At 45.1% G+C, this 19,491-nt stretch overlaps 1 protein-coding gene and 1 long non-coding RNA gene across 5 annotated transcripts in view; one reads left to right on the forward strand and one right to left on the reverse strand.

Moving 5' to 3' along the window:
- The window catches only part of BICDL1 (BICD family like cargo adaptor 1), a 44,681-nt gene that overhangs the window by 5,686 nt on the left and 19,504 nt on the right, over nt 1-19,491 (forward strand). The window lies entirely within an intron of this gene.
- On the reverse strand, nt 2,528-4,366 carry LOC133275619 (uncharacterized). Its single transcript, XR_009745630.1, has 2 exons — nt 4,212-4,366; nt 2,528-3,919 (listed from the first exon to the last, which is right to left on the reverse strand). It is a non-coding gene; the product is annotated as an uncharacterized LOC133275619 (long non-coding RNA).

Below are 19,491 nucleotides of genomic sequence, written 5' to 3' on the forward strand. Positions count from 1 at the left end.
TCATTCTGAAGAAGTTATGCATGTAAAACCTGAGGCAGCTTAAACCCTGCACCCACATAGTTCTGGCTCCTGTTACTACTTAGGCTTTTGGTACATAAAAAGGACAAACACAGCTGCATGGATGTGCTTGCCTACGGTCATATTGCCATAGGCTGGAGTCTTGCTAAGGATTGTGAACTGAGCACTGAGAGAGAAAAAACCCTGCAAAAGAAGTGCTGTTACAGCTTCTGTGGAGTTTGTGTTGCTGGTGTTCTTCTTGAGTTCCTGGCTCTGTATTTTCCACCTGCATTTTGTGCCTCAGTGGGTTGTTTGAAACGAAAGGGTTATGAGAAGTCTGGAATAAGGCAATGAAAGCCTTATTCAAAGCCTCAACTCTGCTCCATCTGACACTGTACCTTGCTTCCCTCAGGACAGGAAAACAGGTTTCTCTCTGGCAAGAGTCATTCTACACTAGCAGGTACTAGCTCTTTAAACTGGAATTTCTAGTTTATAGCAATTAACACCTTGTGGCCCAGTTTCACAACACTTGAGCATCTCTCCCCTGGGGAAGGCATTCCTGTGGCACTAGGCTTTGTATGTCAAATGACAGTCTCAGCCTCATGAGCTACCAGCCTGCACAGTCCAGCTTTGCTTCTTCTGAGGCTTCAGCTCTTTTACCTCAAAGCAGGACAGCATCCACCATCTCCTCCATCCTCCCCCTCCTCCTTTCTGCTGCTGTGACATTCTTTCATCAACTAATTAAGCTTTAGGACAGATTTTAACCCTGCCTTCCCCAGAGATGAAAGGCCAACTCAGACACATACATTCTTCAACTAAACCTGGCACAAATGCTAGCCAACCAAGCACACGTTCCCATGCAGCCACACAAGGATAGCAAAGGGCTATCTATATCTACAAAGGTCTGTCTTGCAATTAAAGCACAGGTCTGGAAAAATCCATCCTCAATTCTGGCAAAGACTGATAAGGAAAAAAGGATAAGGGTTTTAAGTGTGTTCCAGTCTCTAAAAACAGGGATAACTCTATTGCCTCAGAGTTGCCAAGAGGCTGAAATAAGGTCTGTTAAATGATTTGAGGTCTTGAGATTATGATCTAGAACTTTACATACCTAATAATAGTAAGTAGACTTTTTACAAGGGCGTGTAGTGATAGGACAAGGGGGAATGGCTTTAAACTGAGAGAGGGTTGATTTAGATTAGATCTTAGGCAGAAGTTCTTCCATGTGAGGGTGCTGAGGCACTGGCAGAGGGTGCCCAGCGAAGCTGTGGCTGCCCCATCCCTGGCAGTGTTCAAGGCCAGGTTGGACACGGGCTTAGAGCAAGCTGCTCTAGTGGAAGGTGTCCCTGCCCCTGTGGCAGGGGCTTGGAACTGGATGAGCTTTAAGGTCCCTTCTAAACCAAACCACTCTGTTATTCTATGATAAGGAACTGCGCCTCGTCTTGAAATACAGCCTTTGGTGTGGTTTGCTGCTTTTAGAATGGAGATAATTGCCCGGGATTATAATAGTATTAAACTATGTGGAAATTAGGTTGGCTGGACTGGGAGCACATAGTGAAAGACATGATTCAGATGCCAAAGATCAAGTTTAAGATCTCCACAGTAACCTTACTTTTTAATTTACTAAGCGATGATTAAAATCCCTTCTGCATGTGGAGTTGATTTCCCTCCCCTGCCTCAGCACAGCAAAGCACAGAGCAACTCAAAGCAGTGTGTTCACACAAAGCTAAATGCTGATTTTACCTAGAACCTCAGGTACATAGCACTCACTGTAAATTCTTAAAGATAGAGTCAAGTACAGTTTTGCCAAGGCTTAGGAATTTTGTTCTGTTTCCAGCTCCTTTAGTCTCTCCCACCTGTTTGAGTTACCCTTTTGGAAGAAAATAAACTAATCCTATGCTTTCTGTCCTTTTAAGTTGTAAAATCTGTGGGGAGCAGGTATAGGGAAAGGTCTCCTCTTACATGTGCCCAGAGCACCTAACATAGCAAGAGTCTTGTCCCCACCTTTGGGCTTCTAAGAGCTGTTGATGCAAGTAACAACAACAAACAGGCCTCTTCCTATAACAAGGCAACATATTACTACTTTGTCAGGAAGTGAATGAAAAAAGACTTTCACACCGTCTCCAAGTGGCTTCACCAGATGGCTTTCCCACACATTTCCTGCTATCAAGCTCTGGGCTCCTGTAGCTGTTTGCTGCATGTAGCTTGGGCGAGGGTGTATCCTTCCCAGTTCAGTTGGCCTTCTTTTATGGTATTGAGCACATAAGGAAGTGATTTCACAATGTCAAGCTCAGGTAGCTTTTGCAATGAAAACCTGTTTTCAGTGGCAGGAAGAAGGGTGACACCTTGCCCCGCTGAAATGGCTCTTTGTGTTTAGAGGAGTGCTTGGCTGCCACGCCATCCCTCAGAGGGGCCCTCAATCACCAAGTTCTTATATTCACTCAGCATCTAGTGCCAACATCGTGCTACAAAGAATGAGGTGTTTCAGTCAGTCCCTCTGGTGCAGCAAGAAAATGATCAGCCAGCCCACAAGTCTCCAAAGGAGGTTTTACTTGCCACAAAACCTTCCTTTCAGTATTCTTTCAATTGAAGGAGTTTTGTTTCTAACGTCACACGTTGCAACATGCAGTGTATCTTCAGAACACTGGCAGGCACTGCCTTTGGCTGGAGAAAACCATGGTTTTGAGAATGAGCTGACTATATTATATACTCCTTTCCAAATCACTTACTTTAAATACATCATTTTGTGGTCAGCCACACACAAGAGAGGCAGCTCTGTTGTTAGCTATTGATCTGAGGAGGTTTTTGTGAATGGTTGGTTGTTGGGTCTGTCAGTATAGGAACAATGCTAGCTTTAAGAAAACCAGACTAATCAATGGAAAAAGCTACTGGAACAAGTGTGCTGGGCAAGATTCAGTGATTTTGCCATGCTAGAGATCTGTGGCCACTACACTATGAGCTAGTTTGTCTTTAATTCCTTATTTTATCTGTACAGATGCTTAATACAAGTCTCTTTATGTTTCTTGTTTATTGTCTCCAATATTCCAGCAGGAAAACTCCATTGGAATGCTCCATGCTTAGCACAGAGGCATGTCAGTCAGGCTGAACTTAAGTACTGCTTCAGGAGGTTTATTTTTAAATGGAAGAGGATCCCAAGTGGATTGAAGCTCAGGAAGAGTTGCTTTGACTTGCCCCACATTTCAAAGTGCAGATCAGTCACTACACTGAATTCTTCAGCATAAAAACCTCTAGTTTTTGCTGTGGCTCAAACTGTTTACTGGACCTATTCAGTCAGGAGTAGCTTACTGTAAGGAATGCCATACTGAGTTACTCAGTAGTGCATGGAGTCCTTCATAGCAAATCTTGATCTGCATCACCTCTGAGCAGTGTAAATTCAATGGAGGCGAGAGATGGCACAAGAAAAGGCAGGATTCCCTTCCTGTTGTAGGGGCTGAAGCACCTGCTTCTCATGGCAGCTTTAGGTAGGGCTGCTCGCTCCTTGGGGGACAGGTAAGCCTTTCCAGCATTGCTTTGCTCCTGGCATACAGCACACTTACATTACACATGGTGAGATGAGAGGAAAGCAGATACTAGCACAAGACAGAGCCAAACACTGGAGCCAGGAAACCTCCCATTAACCACATGAAGCACCCTCCAGCTCCCTACTGCTCTGGAGCATCAGCAGATGCCAGCCCAGGTAACCAGATCCCTGATCACTCAGTGAATACTGATGAGTGCACATGCAGAAAAAGCTCCTTCTCACCAGCTATTTCTCCCCTAGCAGTGAGCATTTGTTAATAATTCAGCTTCACGGCACCTCAGGACTGGAATGCTGAGATTTTCTATGCTAAAGCTGTAAATATAGGACGTGACTGCAGCTGCATGTTCTCGCCTGCAAAGTCCTTCAAAGAGATGATTCAGTGCCCTAGAAGGTAATGAAGAAACATCTTGAGGTCACTGCTGAGTAGCACTTACTCACCATCCATGTGGGGGAAGGGAGACAGGCAGGAAAAAAGGCTCAACCTTCTGCTGAGAGTCTTGCCAAGCTTGCAGCACCTATTAACCCCGTTTTAGGATACTCTAAAAAAGCTCCAGGAGCCAACTGGAACAGGGCCATACAGATATCAAGGCATAAATGCAGCAACCACCAAAGAGCCATTTCAGCAAAGATGTGGGGAGGCACCCTATAGAGCTTGCCCAAAGGATTTTGCACCCACCCAGGTCATGCAAGACCTGTTTATCCTTTGGTTTAAGTACTGGTGAACACTGAGGGAAAGAGCAGATACATGGAATGAAACAGAAGTATGCACTGCTACTGAACATTAGCAAAGCCCTCCCTGGGAAAGGGTTAAAAAATACTATTTAGGTAAAAAAAAAAAGAGCATTAACAACTCTGCTGCTATTGAGGCAGTGGAACCACACAACCCCCTGCTCGCAGGCAGAAGGGCAGCACCCATGGGCAGTGCAGCAGGTACCCCACCGTCCCCAGGGACCCCGCACCCGTCGCTAGATGATAGCGGCCACGGTCCCAGCCGGTGATGTTGCTGTGGCAACCGCGTGTGATGCCTCTGCTCGCAGTGCCAGGGCAGGCAGCGGACGCGCTGCTGACGTCCGCGGCAGGCGCGTTGCAGAGCCGCGGCTGCCGCCCCCGTGGGCTCGGTTCGCTGCCAGCCTGTGTCAGCCCCGCACCTCCGTTTCCTGCCCTGCTCACCCCGAAATGACCATGGGGATGCCCAGGGCAGCCCCTTGTCCCTGCCACCCACAGCGAGCTTTTGAGCCTGCCGGAGGGGGAAAGGGTTTTGTTTCCTCGGGAAAGAGAGCCCCTTGTAAGCAGGTCAGGCAGCCCACACAGCGGTGACTCTGCCGGGGCTTGGCACGATGCATCTCCCCTTGAGCCCAGCACGACAGACGTGGTTGTGTGCAGGAGCCGCTCAGCCTCCGCACAGTGTACGGCTCATCTAGCATCCTCAGAGGCTTGTGGTGCCTGGATGCAGCAGCAGAGACATCCCCAGAGCCCAGACCTCCTGCCCCCCATACCGTGGGCAGCATTATCAGCAGTGTATGAGTGTCCAGAGCACGGTCTAGGACAAGCACATAGTCAGCCATACACTGCTCTTCCCCACACCTCAGCTGAGCCCAGCTCACAGCCCAGCTTTCACCTCCAGCATGCGGTTCTGGAAGATACTGCCAAAGTTTCTGCAAGGTTTCTGCCTCAAGACATCAGAACCACCAAACCATGAACACCTGAAAGTAGGAATCCAACAGGAAACTGAACTTGAACTTGTTATGGGGTGAGGAGATAAAAATCCAAATGAGTCCCTTCCCTTTAGCACTGCACTAAATTTCTAGTGGCTATTCTGTGTAGGCCCGGGTTTTATAGAAGCTGTTCCATTACACAGTGGCTCAGAGGTAGGAGCACATGGGCAAAAGATATCTTTTCAAAGTATTTCTGCTTATTCACACTTGCTGTAAACACTTCCTCCAGGATATTTCAGAAAGTAGGACACAGACGGTGTTTGCATCCAGCCAGTGCATTACGAGCAAGAACCAGAGCTAAACATGATTGAAGGCTTTGCAAATATCTGCCTAAGAAAATCTCAATTAAAAGCATTAGATCTTTAAACAGCCATTCTGGGTTATAAAATTTGCACATCTTGTAATGAAAGTCTTTATTTTTGTTTCCAAGTAGGATTTGCTTTTTCTAAATGCAATTTAGTAGACAATTGCTCAAGAGGGAGGTTTCTTCACTGAGTTTTCTTTCTGCCAGCTGTATTAGGTGCTTTCATTGCCCATGAAATCAGAGAGGCCCCTTGCAGAACAGCCTAGAACTTAACATTTTGTTTAGAATGTCATTTAGCAAAACACAGTTTCTTCTGAGCACAGATACAGGATTAGCAAGACTCCTTCCTTCATGGACAGGACCCCTAGCAGTGTCTGAGGGGGGGGACTGCAAGTATTGGGAACATTTCCATTGTTGTTCTCACCATCTCCCTAACTATTCTTCCCTGGAAGGTTCTAATGTTGAAGCATGTAAAGAACACTTTTCAAAGGAAGAAATACTTTAATAGGTTCAGCTGGGTTATGATTCTACCAAGAGTAGCACAGTAATGCAGATGTATAATTTACATAGAGCTATCACAGAACGGTTACAAGACCTGGGGATGAGTACCTAAAGCATCATCACTTGAATTTGCCCTTTAAATACTATTTACTAGTTCCTCTGTGCAGTTAATCTGACAAAAAACATCTATTGAGCTTTGTCTTCATTGCTTCCCCCTTCCCTTTTGTCCCTCAGTCTCTGTCAACTTCTGGGTACATCGCCAAAATCAGTTGAAGCTTAAGTTACCACCAGCCTCAGGCTCATAGCTGTCTCTACAGTTTTGTTCCTTAAGCTGACTGAGACCATGTTTTCTTTCAGTTCCTTTGAGTTTAGCTTGGCTCCACTTCCAGTATGCCAAGAGGGGGAAGTTTAGCCTTGTGATTCCCTTCTTCTCTACATCCTTAGAGTTCTGTTCTTGAATCCACTTCCAGACTTGGCATGGTTCTCTGTAACAGAGGTGCTCTTAGAAAGCTATTCCATTTGACCACTATTTAGCATAGGCTGTTCATGTCTGTTTGTTGAACAAAACACCATTGTCTTTGGTTCCCTACAAGCTCAGATCAAGGAAAACCAAAAGCTTCTGCAACTCGAGTATAGAAAAGTAGATTTTTGTACCATGAGAGAGGTACAAACCTTAAGACTTGCTAGAGGGAAGAGTCTATACTTACAGAAGACAGTCCACGGTCCCAGTACCTTTATGCAGGTGAAGTGTTTCAGGACCAAGCAAACACCCACAAGTTTTAACAGAAGGGCACCTTTAGGAGATGTAATTAAAGACTTCTCCTTTGATTCTTTACTTGGTTAGCATGTTTTGTGTAGATTTTATTGTGACACCAGAACACTGAGGCTCCGAGAGACTAGCCAGTAATTGTCAGTCCAAGCTGACAAACAAGACCATAGTAAAGGAAAAATCACCTCTCCACTTAGGTTTGAGCACAGGAGTTGGAGCTTTTCTCTTAATCTGACAGAACGGAGATGAATTGGGTTGGGTTTGTGTTTGTTGTTTGTTTTTTTTTTGAAGCATGGATTAGGAATTTAGTGAGCTGTGTCCCATACTGAAAGTGTACCCTAAGGTAATAGTTTTTTTACTCCATTATAGAGTTCAAGCTTTATTCTCCATAACCCTTACATAAAGGGCAATGTGTATAAGTTGGACTTAGACTGGACATGAAGAAAAACATCCTAGCTATAAGCTTAGATGAATAGGAGAACAGATGGCCCAGAGATACTACAAGGTCTCCATCAAAGAAGGCTTTTGGGAAGTAGCCAAGTATTCACCAGTCAGGCAGGACTGGCCAGTTTCTGCTTTGGCATGAGAAGAACAAGGCAAAGTTAAGTCTGAAAGAGGCCTTCTGAGGTTTCTCTTTTATGCAGGCAAGAATTTCAGTAACATCAGGTCAAGTCTTCTTGCTATTTATGAATATTCAAGGGAAAAGGCAGAGAAGCTTGAAGGAATACTCACAAGGAAGAAGTCATCTCTAAGGCTTTGGAACAGAATTGCATTTTCACCCTATATGAACATAAAGTAACTGAAGGATGAAAACAAATGTAAACAGGGAACTATTCAGAGGAAGGTTCCAACCTTTGCTTGAACATGAGCTCTTGAACAATCAGATACAGGGGGAAATCACAATTACCAGCAGATTCATGTTTAGATGAAGCCAAACGAGAAAGCCTGAAATGAATGTGTTTGTTCAAAAGGGATTGTTTTAGAAGTTAGCAGTGTGATACTTGTCCAGGTAACACCTATTGATTGCCTATGAAGTTCTGTGGCGATTTGCTAACTCCAATTATTTTTTTAGGTTTTGCCTCTATTCCAGAAATATTTATTTCCCCAGGCTTTACTGGATGTTGTATTTCACTTTGTGCACAAAATTCTTCCTAAATATGCTTCTTACTCTTTACTTCCCTCTCTACCTCAGCACAAGGGACCAGGCAACTTAGTGAAGACTAATAAACATGTAAAGCTGTAAGAGCCCAAGGCAAATGCTTATGAAATTGAGGATTTCACTAATACTACCTCTTCCTGGGGCCCTTCTGTGCCTGAAGCACTGGAGGAATGGGTACAGGCCCTTACCCTGCAGAGAAGGAGGGGTATCTCAGTCTTGGGTTGCTTTATCAACCTCTACTGCAAGAAGCCACTGCTCCCAGATCTGATGAGCTACCCCATATTCATCTCAGTCAAGGCAAGGCCTAAAAAGCCACTATTCAACCTGCTCAAGCTCACCTGGCTTGTTTTCATGGTATGGAGGAATGAGCTCCACCCAGACGGAGAGGTGCAGAAGGATAATACACACCTGAAAACAGCATTTTAGATCTTTTTCTGCCAGATGCAATTGAATATTTCTTATCTTTAAAAGCAACAGTGAACACGGGCACCTCAGGATCACCTGGGCAGCACCCTGCCTTCACATGATGGCCCCAGAACAAGCAAATAGAGAATGGTGTCATTTAAGAGCAGGACTGGAGGCAGGCAGAACCGTTGCTCACAAGCTGTTTTCTTGACTGGCTGGAGCAGACAGGCTAAGCACCATTTTATTTAGAACCCCTTGAAGGGGAAGCAGGTGCCACTGCAGAAACCTCTACTGAGACTGTACCCATTAATTTTTACAATCTAAACCAACCACTCAGACCCCACCTGCAGGGGATTAATAGGTTGATTTACTTCATTTAAAGAGGCCTCCTCCATTCCAGGCATTATCCAACCCAGCAGCTTAGAGGTGCTTATCGAGATTAACTCTGGCACCACGAGACACAGCCCATCAGCTACAGGTGGGCTCTCAGCAGCTTCTTCCTTTCAAGGAAGTAATTTACATCAGGCTTTCAAAATTTGGGAAATTCCTTCTGTCTTCCCATCCTTCATAATCCTCCATCAAAGACAGTACCACAGACTAAGAAGGTCAAGCTGTGGGAGGGGGAAGGAGACAGGCAGCCTTTCTCCCTTCATTACAGGTCACTATCTCAAGACAGGAAGGGAAGATTTGCCCAGTTTAGGCCAGTTCCAGACCAGATAGCTTTAGTCCTTCTGGTCCCAGACATGGGCCTTCTCCATCAGTCTCTGGCCCGTCTCATGGCCAGAGAGCACACTGCCTACAAACTTTTTTTGCTATGTGAAACACACGATGCAGAAGTTTTTCCAAGCTTGAACTCTTTCTAATGAAGATATTAGCTCTCCTGCTTCCTTTAATCTCCCTAAGCTGAGCTATAAGCCAGCTCAGTTCAGGGAAAATGGTTTAATTGACCAAAATGCCCCTTCAGATGCACATACCAAGTAGTCCATGATGTTAACCCTTCCCAGAGCTGAGTGAATGCAACATGAGCACCCAGAGCCAGCTGGCCATGGTGCAACTGGGTTCACCCTGGGGACGAGGGTGGAGGAAGCAGCTTGGCTATGCTAGAAAGCCATTGCTAAAGTGCATACACATCTGTGCCTATATGTGCATAATGCATCCCCTCCACTCTCCCTTCCCCTCACATCACTTGGTGTACAAGACATTAGTACAAGGCACCTGCTGGTATTTCAAGCACATGGAGAGCACAGTTCTCATTAAGCCTGTGTCAGCACCACAGACTGAAATGGCCTGTTTGTACTTAAACAGTCTGCTGATGGCACAGAGCACAGGCGGATGGGCAGCCATCTCACAACACTGCAAAAACCTGGTCTGCCCCTTTGTGCAACAGTGGATGAGGCCACTGCAGGATGAATTGGAAATATCAAGGCCAAGTTGCTGCTGCTTTAACATCAGAGGGAATTTTTTTGCTTGCGTCCCAGTCTCCCATATTCACCACAGAAGAGGCAGTACTTCAAAGGCACTCAAATAATCACTTTTTGGTGCATTCCACCAGCATCGTTAGGCAAATGTCCATAAATACCCTTCTTGCATATCTTGTCTCACTGAGATTATCCTTGTCTCCTTGGCAACTGTCAGATGATGTGTAGTGCTAGCAGGGATTAGCCCCAGTGAGCCTTATAACCCTTGTGTAAATTCCTGCTCTATGAAGAGACCTGGCCAAACGCTTTCCTGTTAATGTTAAAATGTTGCCATAAACAACGTTAAATCCAAGAACCTTTCAGTAAACCTGAGTGAGGATGGAAACTAATGTGGAGCTTTTTATGTGGCAGTGTTTGCCCTGTCCTCCAAACAAATAAGTTTGAGACGTGTGGATATACTTGGCATTTCACAGCTTGACAAGTAAAGCTGTATTTTGAATCGGTACTTAAGAGAAGGCTTGTGCTGAAAACTCGGGCTCTTAATACCTTTATCTCCTTTGTCCCTTGGAGGCAGTGGGGATCACACTGGGAAATTCCAAATCCCTGCAAGAGCTTAACAAACTTATGCTACACTTTAACCTATTAATTTCTGAAAACTAGCCTGGATTCAGGTCAACACTTGAAATCCACATGCAAACTCTGACACCAGTCCTACTGAGACTTACTGCCTCTGAGCAAGCAGCTATGGGCTGCACCCTCATGCCCCACTCCTCAAGCAGACATGACCAAGGCATCAAGTTGAGAAGGTACAGCCCCAACACCACAAGCTTTCTGGAAGTGAGGTGTTTCTCTGCTTCATACCATGTTTGGGCCTGGTGAGAAGGAAGCTGTTTGTCTCTTGGCACCCTATTTGGCCTGTCTGGGCACCCACAGCAGGCATTTGCCAAGCATGGCACTAGCATCACACAGATGTGACCTGTCTCCAGATAGGAAACACAGAGCGTGCCAGTGCAGGGAGCTGAGCAGCACTGTGCTATGCATGAGTGCAAATAGCTGGAGTATCTAAATGATAATAAACAGCTTGTGGTGCACAAGTGACACTCAAACTACTTGTTCCCTTCTTCAGTCCATTCAAGTCTTTATAATGTCCCAGCTTGGTGAGATCTGCTCTAATTCAACAGGGCAAAAAAACCTGTAATCTTTGAGCAAATGAAGAGAGGCTAAAAGCAGCACCAGCCTTTGCAGCAAAACCAAAACCAGACACTACAGCAGAAATGGAAGTGTTTCTGTAATTAAGCAAATAAATCTCTGGCACAGCACTGGGTCTATATATGAATTCAATAATGTGCCATGGCTGATATCTATTGGGCTAATTAACTAGAGAGATCAGAGAGAAAATGGGGGGGAAGGGGGAAGGTCTCCATGATTGTTCTGTGAGGTAGTCACAGAACAGCCAAGCTAAGGGGTAACGGAGAAGCCAGCACAGGCAGGGTAGTGACAGGCAGAAGAAAATCAAGGTCTTGGCACAAGCTGGTTAGCAATGATGCAAACATGATTTCTTTGCGTGCTTCTGCAGACCTGTCTGCTCCCCAGCCTTCTGCCAACTCTGGGGCACACCTCATTCCATGCAGGACAGGAGGAGGAAAAGGGGTCAGTGGTTAAAGGCAGGTGATTTTTAGCACAGATATGATAGAAGTCTTCTTAAGTTACATGCTGATGTACAAGCAGAAGTTTTAAGTGACACCATTTTAGACACTCCTGCACACAGCAAACGCTCAGTAGGTTTAGTATTGCCACCACAGGCTTGTGCACACAGAGAATTCACCTACAGTAAAAGAGGAATAAAAACTGCTGGGAACTGAATACCATGATCTCTGCCACTAATCATATTATTCTTGCTACTGGAGGAAGGGAAAGTTAACCATTTATAGCCAGCAATGCCAGGGAAGATCCCAGTTTAAAATCCTACTGTAGCAGCATAAGAACTGGAGCAGTAGATCAGCCCATGCTCAAGTGAAGGATGATCCACACGCTCATGTGAGGCAGCCCTCTCTGCTAAAGTGATAAAAAACCACAAGGGGAAAGCAATGAAAGTTGCCACAGTTGAAGTATGAGCACAATCAAACAGGGCTTTCACAATGAAGCACTATCCAACAACCCAGTCAGGGAGACTTTGAGGCTGAGGAACAGCCACTGCCACATCACTTCTGTGGAGTTCTACTTGGTGTCAGTTAGCTGTTACCTAGTTAGGCCCAGAAAGCACACACATAAGGTACATGACACTCCTGACTACTGACATTTGCTTGAAAGCATCAGAGCCAAAACCAGCATTTTCCCCATCCCCTCCCCTTTCTCTCAAAGGGTACCTCTAGGCCTTTACATTCTCTGCCCCTCCAAGACAATCACTGAGGGTGAAACAGGGAATTCTGGTGAAGAAAGGAAAAATGCTCCCCTTTCTCTGGTCATGACTGCTTTATACAAGGTTTCTACTTCTTTCCAGGCAAAGCCTCAGCCATCAAATCCTCAGCCACCAGGGAAAGTGCATCTTTTCTCAGCATCAGACACATAGGACAGGCTGCTAACTCTCACAGCATCTGTCAGTACAGTGTTTCCCAGTCTGAGATCTTGTGCAGTGCTTACAGGTCTCCATATCCCACTGTTGCTTTGCAGGCAGCCTCATAGCTTGGTCGCACAGAAACCTGGGCTGCAGATAGCCCACCAGTCCCCACCTGTGCTGGGACCTGCTCCCTGCTGCATGCCCCAGCCCAGGCTCACTGCAAGCTTGCTGTGTCTGCATGGAGTCAGTGGTCAGAAAACAACAGCCCCTGTGCCAAAAAACCTACAGCTTGAATGATTTTTGTCCCTCTAAGCAGCACCTCGGACTGTGAGGGAAAGGGCTTTCAATCCAGTGACACCTGACCCACATTTTCAAAACCTTGGCTATAGGTGCAAGTCTAAGTATGGCTTGTGTGTGCCAAATTTGCTGCCCACTGCCAAGCACAGTCTGTGTCTGCTCTCAGTGAACTCCACTTCCCATGCAGTTACTCTAACACAGCTGCTGGAATGTTGTTGCAGCAGGTTTTCCTTCTGATAGCACTGCCCTGCTGCTCCACCAGAAAAATAACTGAACCCATGAAGGGTTTGTGCCTGAAGTGACTTCCCCCATACATGAGCATCCATGCTTTACCTTAAGTGATATTCACAGATATGCCAAAGCCTGAAACTTATACAGAGGGGCTCTTTCCAGTCCCTGGTAATGATTCCCCTGTATGTGTATGATTTGGCAGAGCACAGTATATTTTATACACCATCCTACAATATGTGCTGCACCCACCTTGTTTTTCAGCTAAGTTTGCTCTCCGCATCTACTTGCTTTATTTTTTCCTATTGCCAAGACAGCTTTCTGTAGGACTTAAAGTACCAAAATGCCAGCGAGTTTGCCAAAAGCTGTTAAATAAAGTCATGCAAGAACTTTCTGAAAGCTGGATTGTAGGAGGACAAGGATCCAAGGAGAGATCCATATTCTCATTTCCAGACCCTCCCATCATCCAGAGACTCTGGTCATGACAACACCCATGTAGTCACTTCAGGGGAGTGCCTCACATGCCAAGCTGATATGTGCATAGGACAATCTGGCCACTTAATACTCAACAGCTTCCCAAAAGCTGGGTTACAGGTGGTGTTTGGAAACTTATCCTCAACGTTGAATACACCTGCTGAGGCTTAATTTAGCAGCTCTGGCTCATGCTAGAAATTACTATTGCATATTTGCCACCATATACTGCTGTTGAGTGCAGACTGCTCTGAAGGCCAAGCTGAGGATCTACCAGTGAAGGACCTAATCCCCTTAGTGCTTACATCTGTGGCACTGCACAAAAGGTAAACAAGTACTTCTGTGCTCAAGCATCTGCTGCACTGAGTCATAGGCTAAACCTTTGTGGAAACAGAGCAAAGCTGGGCTGAGGGGAAACAAGTGTTCGTGTACTTACTACATATGGTAATATACAAAGTGTAGATCTGTATTTGAATTTAGCAGATCAGAGTGCTCAGGTGTTATTACTAGCACGTTGTAATTATCTTTTGTCAGCAATCACACCAAGAGCAAGGTCTGCCTTGTGCTCCAAGTCTGCTCCAAAGACCTTATGCTATAAACAGATCTTTTTATGCTGCCAACAAGGGAGAGCAATTCAGGAATAGCTGGAGGCTGCTGAAGAACAGGAAGAAGTATTGCTAAGTTAAGCAGTATATCTAGAAGCTTTTTGTCTGAAGGTGTCCAGCACAGTTCTGTGGTGTTTAGAATCAGATCAAATATTGCTCACAAAGAAATATTTTTAAGTAAAATGTACCTAACAGTGCCAGAAAAATCCTTCAAGAAAGCAGATTTGGATCTTTTTATTTAAGCACTGTGATGGTCATGTACTGCCAGAGGGGGGTTGTGAGTGGTGTGGGTTTTTTTCCCCCACAACTTCGTGATGAACTTGCTCATCTTGATGGCACTCACTTTAAATGTCTGACCATAGTGCACCTATCAGTGAGAAAAACATTTAGTGAAGAGAAAGCTTTAATGGAATAATTTGAAGCTGCAGCTCCCACCCTGGGCAATGTTCACTATAGGGTTTAGGTTTCCTTATGTTCTACAGAAAGGAGTTACAAGTTCGAAAGAGAAATAAGCTTTCTGCACAGAACATCTTCTATCTTGCTTCTGTCAAGGCAAACAGCAAAAAAAAAAAAAAGAAAGACTTCTTAGTTCTTCCTCCTCTGGTTTTGAACCAAATCCACTGAGTTGTGAAAGAAGTGAACAAACATCAGTGCTGTGTTTAAGAAATAACCTGATGGAAGTTACTGGGAGTCAGACTTGGCAGGGACTTAAAAGCAATAAAACATCTCCCGGGTCAGTCTACCATAAAGTTTATGTATACACCTACATTTTAGGATTTCTTGCTTCCTATCTTGAAGGCTTGCTGAGAGAGATTAATATATTTTAAGCCAGTTCCACAAATTTTACACCATCTTTTTTGGCATCCACTCATTTCACAAGTATGGGAATAGACACCAGTATTTTTACACAGTCAGACATGTAAGTGTAAGTTTGAGCATTAGGTCTGCATACACTGGAAAGCTTTTGGTTTGTGTATTGCTACTATTAAATCCTAAAAGAGTATATTCTGAGCTAACAGGCTGTATAGACGGAGATTTCAAAAGCAGCCAGGGCTCCTAGCCTGCCAATACATATTAGCTATCCTCAGTAGAAATCAGTTCATTTTCTTTGAAATAAAGGAGATTGAGTGCTTAAAGCCAGAGTAAGAGACTGCAAGAAGCTTAATTATTGTCTCTTGCTTCCAGGCACAGACATTTGAGTCTGAACACCTCCGGGTTTGAAGCCTTAGACTAAAACAACTTCATAAAAGAATAAATTCAAGGATAGAGATTGCCTGTCCTGACTTGTGTCTTCCAGGGGAAGACAGCAAAGACTCAGAGCAGGAGGGGGTGTTACGTTTCTCTTTGCCACCACCACCATAAGCTTTTGCTTCTTTTTGCAGGAGGTTTTAATGGCCAGGTTAAGTCTTCATGTTTCCAGTTCAGCTATTTCTAACCTAGTCCGGCATTTTGTATTTCATCAGGCTATCACCTGACCCACATTTGGAGCTCACTAGGAATTTATTGGAAGAAATATCCTTCATCCTTTAGCTCAAGTAGGAAAGAGCTCAAAAACTCTGGATTAAAAACCCACATCAAAGGTAACTTGGACAAAATGCTCTATCAAGATAAAATGTGCTTTTTGTCAGGGAAGAATAACTTATTCATGGAAATTAAGCCTTAGAAATGCATTAGAAGTTATCTACGAGAGCAGACCACTGAACTTACTGATGCAAAACACAGACCATCCAGCTTTCACAGCATATGGGTTCTGCTAGGTCAAGGCAAAACTTCAGAAACTGCAGTCTCACACATGAGAGGCTGGGGGGGAAGTGGCAACGGGCAGCAGACTTTTTAACCTGAAGGTCCCAGACTCCTTGCAACACACTGGACACGCACTGCACTCCCCTGACATTAATGCAGTGGTTCCTCTCGCCTCCACTTAGCATCACCACACTTGATTATTTAAGACACAAGCCCTTCCAGTTCCATTTACAGATAGGTAACTGAAGTGCCGAGGAACAACTTCTTCATTCAAGGTCATGAGCAGCATCTACACAGAACTAGACCAGTCTGCTAGTGTTACATCTTATTGCCCTATTCTTTCTCAACAACCAGGAGCCAAACTGCTACTAACAATCCCCATACTCAGCTCCATTCAGAGCCCTTCAGACACCAGCCCTGGGAGCCACTGTGCAAAGCTGTCTCATCTCCCACTCTTCTTCTGCAAGCAGAATTTGCATACAGAGAGCAAGAGCCACTGGGTGCACTACTTAGCATCCCATGTCCTCCAGGCACACTTTGTCCTCTGAGTTATCTCCAGTGCTAATTTATTGCAGCATTCAAAGCAGCAAGCCTCCGGCAGTCCCTCCCACAGGAAGCAGGCTGACTCATTTTTCCATACACTGTATTTTCCTCTCCACAAGAGCCAAATGCTTAGGTCAAGAATAAATCACAAAAAAAGGGAGGCTCATGCTTGAGCACCTCCTAAAACATGTGCATAACCCACATCCACCTGTGCAGCTATTTCTTTCATTCAAACAATGAACCTGGAGACATTACATCCGGCAACAGTTGCCCCCATATGGCACACAGCTGCCTTTTCTTCTGCTCTAAACAGCTGCTCCTAATCTTATAAAATGATTTAGCCTAAACTAATGGCTTTTGGCCTGAGCCAAACAGTTATCTGAGCACCTACTGAAAAACAAGATGAAGACCACCATTTTGCATTCAGTCCCCTAAGCTCTTTGCCAAAGCATTCAGGTATTTGCCTTGCAAACTGGTTCTCATGTATCAGCTAGCCTTATAGGAAGGGGAAAAAGAACAATTACATTGCCAGGAAACCTCCTGACTATCTGCTTTCTGCGCTATCTGCTCCAACTCTTTCATGCCTTGCTTCATGACACTACAAAAGTTCACCATCTCCATTAAAACCATGTTTCAAGGACACTTGGAAATAAAAAAGTAACATGGCTGAGTATTAACAGCAGTTACCTTCAGCAGCACTTGCAGCCCACCAGCCATGGAAACATGGGAAGCAAACAGTCAGCCAGTGCAAGAACTTCACCCCCAAAACAGAAAATGCAGCTTCAGGCTGAGCAGGTTCAGGTTGCGTGGAATTTTCCACCAAGGACCTAAACATCTCCACTCTAACTCTTCACCTCAGTGGGCAGGTGCAAGCCCAGCCATACACAGAATGAAAATCAGGTGTCCCCTGGTCTCTATTATTATAGCCAGCTCCCTCACGAGCTTCTGCCTCTCAGATGTGAGACATCTGAGCTGATGTGGCATCAATTCATTGCCATCCGCAAGAGCCCACTGCATGACAGGGGTGTGTGAAGAGGAAATTACTCACATTCTTAGCTTGTTTTATTTTAAAGCTCAGGTAAATAGGAGTGAGGTCAAAGGACATGCTAAGCATTTCCTACTTGTGCTACAGATGGGCAGGGGGAACAGATCTGCAACAAAGAATTCTCACTTTCACACAAGCACTGAAGTATCGTGTTGCCAAAATGACTGTGAAGTAGTGCAGATCTTAGCGTAAGATGCCACTGCTGTTCTTTGTCTCAGAGGCCTCTCAGAATAGGTTGAATGCTACAGCCATGAGACTTTTCCCATCAGTAGTGTGTCCCCAGCCTGATGCTTATAAAAGAGTAATTCCAGTGCCTTTCTCCATTACTCAGACTCCTTGCTTTGGCAATTAAGGATCCTCATCCTTTAGATCTTTGGTTCCCTTTCTTCTTGACAAGCCTACTTTGTGCTAAAGAAAATGTTCATTTGTTTCCTCTTTTGTCCACCTGCCATGTTGTCAGTACAGGACCACGCTAACCAATCCAGTCGGCCTGTGCTCTACAACGTCAGCCTGTTTTCCACTGGAGGGAAGGCTCATCAGCCTGTATGGCTCTAACAAAGGAGGTCAGGCATCGTGCTACAAAATCCAACCCTTCTGTCTAAGCAAATATGGATTTATTGGATCCTCTGAATAAGAAGAGAGAAGGAATAACCAGGAGGAGACCTGCAAGGGTATAAACATCATTGCAGGTGGCTGACTGTGAAGGTGTGTGGTATAAAGGCACCAAACACCAGATACGATTTGCCTGAATTGCACTGAAAAAGGTGATGGAGACAGGGAGACAGTGTGCTCACAGTTCCACACAGGTGTATGACTCAGTGCCAGGCCCTAGGGAGGACACCTCAGGCTGGATGCTGCATGTCCCTAACATGGCCACGTCGCAGATCTTACCTAAACCAAGCAGCAGTCAGCTGAGAAGCACAAGAAGAGCACCAGGGAGTGCGCTGACGGGAGCTGTGGCAGGTCGCAGAGATGGTTCCTGAGCAGAAAGAAACCTGTATTAAGTAAATCTTAGCTGCAAGAGCTGAGCAGATATACTCACTCTGGCTACTGGTATTTAATCCACTCGCCAGTATGCTTACAGTTACTGGATACGTAATGGGTTTATATTACATAGCACTATCCTAGCACTTCTGCAGTCTTAAAAATCATTTTTGTTTTCACTAAAAGTATTCCATGGGATCAATGTTCATGGTCTCTGGTGGATATTTACAACCAAAATACCTTGGAAATGTTGCAAGTTTCCTGAATTCTCATTTTCCACACAACTCCTTTAGGCAGTGACCCCCTCTCACACCAGGACCAAGCTGCTACAGACTTTGTGTAGTTAAATTTCCCCACACCTGGGCACTAGCAGAGCAAGGGATGAGACAAGGAGAGGAAGATTCAGCCCCACCACATTATTTGGCAGAGATGGTGACAGTGCTGCTGGTCCCTGCGAGCCCCACTGCCTGCACACCTACACGCAATAAATTCCACCCCTTGCCTTGGTGAAATGTGTGTTTAAGAATTGTCATTCAAATACACACTCATTGCACACCCTTCACAGACTTCACTGATATCAACTACAAAAGCATCTCCTCACACCAAAATCAAAGTGGCATTGTCACAACACAGCAAGGGCAGGTGATGTACACGCTCAGTACAGCTCCATCCTCGTCCCCTCACCACTTTACAGCAGAATCATTATTAATCCTTGTCCTTGGCAGTGACCAGGCCAACCATTTTCCAGTCACTGTTTCTACTTCAGATTCCCCTAATGGTAAATGAAGCCATTCAAATGTGACTAGTGGCAAGTGCCACTCTTCACAGAATCATAGGATTGTTCAGGTTGGAAGGGACCTCTGGAGATCATCTAGTCCACCCCTGCTTCATAAGCACTTCCCTGGATAGACTAATGCTTTCAATAACAATTTAAAGTTGACCTGAATTAAAAGCTTTGGTAAAAAAAAAAGCTCTCAAAGGTTCTCAAACTGGGCAACCTCCAGGTATGCAAGATATAAATGGTTGCTTATGGTGCCGGCGTGCCAAGGGCTGGAAAACAGCCATGGCCTCACCTCTTTCCTGGCATGGGTCAGCTATCCCAGGAAACCAGGCTTCCTGCCACTGCCAGTGGGTTCTGGAGTGCCATAGCAGGGCAGCAGTCCCCATCCTCCAGGACTTCACTCAGCAGCCAGGTTAATGTATGTTCAAAAT

The sequence above is a fragment of the Pezoporus flaviventris genome, unplaced genomic scaffold, assembly GCF_033815535.1.
Source record: "Pezoporus flaviventris isolate CSIRO_AGI_PZ_B2104156 unplaced genomic scaffold, CSIRO_AGI_Pfla_v1 ptg000041l, whole genome shotgun sequence".
In the NCBI taxonomy this organism is placed as follows: domain Eukaryota; kingdom Metazoa; phylum Chordata; class Aves; order Psittaciformes; family Psittacidae; genus Pezoporus; species Pezoporus flaviventris.